Consider the following 6,000-nt stretch of genomic DNA (forward strand, 5'->3'; position numbering starts at 1 on the left):
TTCATACTCAGCAGCAACATATTTGCAAGACATCGAGCTTAACAATGGGGTTAACAAGATGCATAGCAATGTTGGGCAACCTTATTTTGATCAAGGGCAAATTCAGGAAAAAGCACAAATGCTTACAGGCTATATTTCTCTTTCATTCAGAGTGGCTTTGTTGTTGATCCTATGGGAGAAATTATATTCTTTTGGCTTAGGTGATCTGTTTATTGAAGAGAAGAATGTCAATGAGAAAACTATGTTTGCTTTTCAGCCTTTGAAATATTATAATATGGTCCAATTTGAAAATTAGCAACACCAGACAGCTTTTTCTAATTATTCATCTTCTTTGTTTGGACAGTGCCTTGACTTTTGCCACCTGAGTTCATCTGCATTAGCCTCCTTTATCCTCCCATCCCTCCTCCCAAAGGTCTATTCCAAGGAGTAATAGTATCCTATTTAACGTGGGTAAACTGAGGCTCTGTGGAGCTTTCAAAACATCTCTGTAAATTCTTTGACATTCTTCCCATCAAGAAGCAGGATCTACATTCCCTGCCCTGGAACATAAGCAGGACTTTCAAAGTCCTCCAAGAAAACAATGTCGTGAACCGGTCACTGTGTGGCCTGTGAGGCCGGGTCACAAAAGACGGCCGCCTTCCACCTGCCTCTTTCTGGGACGAGCGCCCTTGTGTAAGAAGCACCCTTCATGGAAGAGGTGCAGCTGCCCCGAAGCCGCGGTGCTGGAGTGCCCACACGGAGGGACCACACTGTTCTAGGGATGGGTGTCCCACGAGCCCGAGATGTTCCAGCCCCAACTCTTTAGGACCCGCCAGGCCGGACAGCAGACCTGTGAATGGAAAGGTTTTCGTGCCAACCCTAGCCCAGCCACCGTGTAATGATAATTGCAGAAAGACCCAAATCTCCCCGGCAGGGCCCTGTGGACACCCAAACCATGGAAGATAATAAATGCTCATTTTCATTTTATGCTACTAAGCTTGGGGTGGTTTGTCGTTCAGCAGGTTCCAAGAGAAGCCACTTTCCCAGATCCCTCTGGAACCTCCCAGTGAAGCTGGGGCTCGAATCTGTGCATTCCATTCAGTGGAGTAGTCACCAGACAGCGGTGAGCCCTGGGGGCCCAGAAGACTAAGGCACGACCCCAGCGCTCCACGATCTGGCCCTCCTCCTTCCAGCTCACCCTCACAGCAGCTCTGGCCTCCTGGGGGGTGAGCCCCACCGCAGCTGGTTTCTAGAAGAAAATGGTTCCAGGGCACGATGGCTATTCCTCAGCACCACGCCGTGTGCAGGTGGCTTCTGGCTCCAAGTGTGGCCAAGTCTGCTGCCAGCTTGGCTTTTCCTCCAGTCCTCTGGGCCTCCTCCGAGGAGTTTGCATTTAAAAGCAGGCAGTGTTGCAAAAGTAGGTGGGTGCCCTGCACCCTGCCTGCAGAGTGTTGCTTGGCTCTGATGAATTAGGCGCAGGCCCTGGTCTCACATTTGGCTGCATCTACAGAAAAAATATGTGTGTTCTGGGCCCCAGCTGATCTTTTAATCGAGCTTCTCTGTTCTAAAATAAACGTTCTCTGTTAAAATTGTAAATGTTCATCTGCTTCTTCCAAAGAGATTGGTAAAAAGGCATAAAAATATAAAAATCATTTTTCACTTATAATGAACTGAGGGCTGCTGGGTGGCCTGCCCTCAGTTAGTGTTCCAAGGATTTCCTGTAGGGGGCGCCACTTACATTTTAAAAAACAAACAAATAAAACATGTGCATGGTGCCACCTGGGATATAGCCTTTCTGTGGTACTATGTGCTAGGCAAAAATAAGCCATCTTTTTCATTTCTGGGGAATATGCATTTTCATTTAACATCTATATGTTTCATGAATTGAATTGACAAATATTTACCAAGTGTTCACTTTATTAAATAGGTTTTTTTTTTAATGAGAACATGCTTATTTTTGCCTGTTGCACTATCCAAGTCCAATGAAAAGATTCGTTGCCAAATTTATATTTATGCTTTCTAGGTTTCCTTTAATCAAGGCATGTACACATAGGAAGGAAGGAGGAGGAGGAGGAGGGGAAGAAAGAGGCAGAGTTTCAGGATTGTGATGAGGACTAAATAACATGGATAGAACATTAAGCATAGTTCTGGCCCAAGATAGTGGCTCCATGAACGATAACTACCAGTCATTACTGTTCTTGCCTTATCTTTCCAAGGTTTCTCCACCAAGCAGATAAAAATGAGGTCAAACTAGCAAGACAATTTAAATTTCACCGACTGGCTGCTTGGCCGCCATCTGCAGGACCTTCACACCGCCTCCACCTGTGAGTTGCAGCCCAGTGTTTCTGGGAAACTCCAGAAGGTGTGTCACAGACGGGTAAGCACCAGGCTGCTGTCTGCGCCCTGCAGGCCTGCATATGCCCTGTCCGTCACCAGAACGCCCTGTCTGCAGGGCTGTCCCGGCCAGGGAAGCTCCTCTGGTGGGAGGTACAGGCTTTCTGCCTCCCACCTGCAGATATCTAGAGAATGGGGCTGTGATCCCCCTGTGGCGCTCAGGTGCAGGGAGAGAAGGACCAGTGCTGCATGACTGACTGTTGGAGTCCAACCAGGCTGGCTTGTGAGCCCCCAGAGTTAAAATTTACAGACAGAACTACTCTTTAAAGAAACATGTAGTGTCTTTCCTCTTCAGAGGAAACAGACAAGGACCTGCTTCCCAGAGGCTGGGCTCGGCCAGGGGTGTGTGAATGCCTCCACCCTGAACTCGGAATCCTCACTTCCTTCAGCAGTGAAGACTTTGTTACTGGGCTCAGCTCATTGCTCTCATACCCCTTCTCTTGAGAGGTCTTCTCCCCTGGAGGTCTTCGCGGCTCTCTACAGAGAGTTAGCCCCATAGTGGGCCTCGCCTGCATCCTCTCTAGGAGGTTCTTCCCCAAGTGCAAACAGGCCGCTGCAGGGCTGCCCACCAGTCCACCTGTCTCCCCCCACTTCCAGCCTGTTCTATGGAGCACCTCTTCTAGATCTCATCCTCCTCAAGGGACTGGCCACCGTGATGGCCATGGGTTCTGCTGGTTCTTGCTGGACTATGGTTCTTTTGGCCATGTTTCTGACACATGGCCTTAGGTAGCTTGGCTGCTGAGTGGGGGAGGGAGGAAACCAGTGTGTCATGAGCACTTTCTAAATGCCAGCCATTGTGGTAGCTACCTTCTTTCCTAACTATACTAGGATCCCTCTTTGAAAGGATGGGGTGACAAGAGCTGACTTCTCCTGGCCTCCAACCCAGCTCTGGCCGAATCAGGTCATGCTTCTCACAGACTGTCTCTGTGTCCCCTGAGGGAATCTCTGCTTATAAGCACTCATGCCTCATGCTGTCATGAGAAACAGTAGAACGCCCTCAAGAGCTCGGCTGAACATGACTCGGGAACAACACAGTTCTGGCCACCATGTTTGTTCCTCCTACTTGGCCTTTAATCTGACCCCAGACCCTGGCTCTACCCTTTCTTCAATCTGGCACCATTCTGAGCCTGCAGTTAACTACCCACAGCCCCTCCTTGAGTGTGTCTCTTTATCCTGAGGTCTAAAGTCCTGATAATCTCCTCCAAGGAACCTCTAGTTTCTCTAAGGGACCCAGCACCTGAGGACAAGGGTCTCCTGGTATTCCTTCTCCTAGCAGTATCTTCTCTTTCATTCCTGATACTGCTAGCTGATGATCACACACACAGGCTCTCTCTCTCTCTCTCTCTCTCCCTTTCTTGGTTCCTCTTTCACTGATTTTTGCTCTTACCTTCATTATTTTCTTCCTTCTACTTATTTTGGGTTTAGTTGATTCTTTTCTAGTCTCTTAATATGTAAGCTTAGATTATTGATTTGAGACTTTCTTTTTTAATATGAGCATTTTGTGCTGTATTTTTTTCTCTAAGCACTTCCTACAATGACCAATAAGCTGTGTTTTCACTGTTATTCATTTAAAAATACTTTATTTACCTTGAGACTTCTTTCCACTTGATAACCAGAAGGCTATTTAGAATTGCCTTGTTTTGGGTGCCTGGGTGGCTCAGTGGGTTGGGCCGCTGCCTTCGGCTCAGGTCATGATCTCGGGGTCCTGGGATCGAGTCCCGCATCGGGCTCTCTGCTCAGCAGGGAGCCTGCTTCCCTCTCTCTCTCTCTCTGTCTGCCTCTCCGTCTCCTTGTGATTTCTCTCTGTCAAATAAATAAATAAAATCTTAAAAAAAAAAAATTTTAGAATTGCCTTGTTTAATTTGCAAATGTTTGGGTATGTCCTAGATATCTTTCTGTTCTTGTTTTTTTGTTTTGTTTTGTTTTTTCCTCTCTAATTCTGTTATAGTCATATATATTATTGTCAACAAACTTGGTATGCTTTCAATTTTAAAAAAATCTAAGGTTTATTTAATGTCTTAGAACACGGCCTATCTAGGCACTTTAAAAGAACATGAATTTTGCTGTTTTAGAGTGGATTGGCTTTGGCTGATAGATTTTCCCTTGAGAACTGGCCACATTTTCTTGGTTCTTTGCTAACTCACTTTCGATTGTATTCTAAACAGTTTATTACGATGTTCTAAGACTCTGGGTCCTGTTAAAACCCTTCAGAAATTGTTGGATTTTTTTTTTCCTCCAGAGAGAAATCTAGAGAATGTTGGTTTTGTGTGTTTTCTTGCTTTAGCAGCAATCAGCCTAGTTAGATACAGATCAGTTCTGTGGGACAGAGGCTTCAGATCTGAGTAGTGGCCATGCTGCTTTGGGTCTGTTTTCATGCATATGCAGCTTCCTCACTAGCCCAGGCGTCCTGTTGGTTTGTACACAGAACTAGAGCTTTCCCTCCTCCAATTCTAATCTCTCCCAGATTTCCCTCCCACTCTCAGGTCCCCAGGAATACTTGTACCTGGTTCTTCTGACCAGAAGGACAAGTTCTTCTAAGAACTTATTCAGGCCACTGTGTTATCCAATTCCTAATGACTGGTGCTGCATTCTGGGCAAAATGGTGAGGGGGAAAAAAGAGTGAAAACAATAATGGAGTCTTCTTCCATACTCTTTGGACCACTGGGCACCCTTCTGCCAGATTTCTCTGACAAGAGAGATTAGTCTTCTCGGTGCTTAGCCACTGTGGTGAAGTTCCAGACAGGGGCCACTCCTGTGTGAGAGGTAGGAGGGGGAAAAAAGCAAAAAAGTCAATGTGTGGCACACTCTTCAGCTCATGGGGCCCCCTTTCCTGCTCTGGTCAAGAAAGGAGTTTTCTCTCAGAATTCTGATGTCTGTGTCTGTGTGCCATTCCATAACTGGGGCCACGATTAGGTCAAAACAGTGACATGAAAGAGGAAAAATAACCCCAAATATCCCAATACTGGTTTTTCTTAAATTTTGTCTTTCCTCTCCAACTTACCTTACACTGTTTGCTTTTCAGATTCCTTAAGGAGTTGGGGTATTTTGTATTGACTTTTAGCTACAGTTTGTGGGGAAAATAGGCTGAGGGCTCACTTCATCTTGGCCAGAGAAGCTAGCCTCAGTAATATTCGACATCTAACAGTGAATTCTATATACAACTTGGATTAGGAATGCTGGTTATGTGGGGATTTTAGAGACTTTGAGGGAATCCGATTTGCTTTGTTTGTTAGTCTGCAAGTGACTCATTTACATATTGGTACCTTTCAACCTTTCAGAAATCATAATGATCCAGGGCCCAGTTTTATGTTCCCGTACTGGAAACATACCCTACTGCTCCTACAATCGTTACCCTTAATACTTAGTGTCATTGTTGATTTGTAGGTCTGTTTCCTCCTAGAGGTTTCTTGAGGGCAGAGAATTTTTATCTGCCTTCTAGGCTTCCAGTCTCTGGCACATAGCAGAAATGTGATTTTTAAAATATTTATAATTGTCTGACTTTGCCTTAAAATTGATTTCCTGATTCTTGGCATCATGAGTGATGCCAGTGAGTGGTATTTTTCTGGTTTTGTTAAACCTGTCCGCTAACAACAATATACCACACGTCCCTGAGAACTGGCCTGGGAC

Source organism: Neovison vison, chromosome 4 (genome assembly GCF_020171115.1).
Source record: "Neovison vison isolate M4711 chromosome 4, ASM_NN_V1, whole genome shotgun sequence".
NCBI lineage: Eukaryota > Metazoa > Chordata > Mammalia > Carnivora > Mustelidae > Neogale > Neogale vison.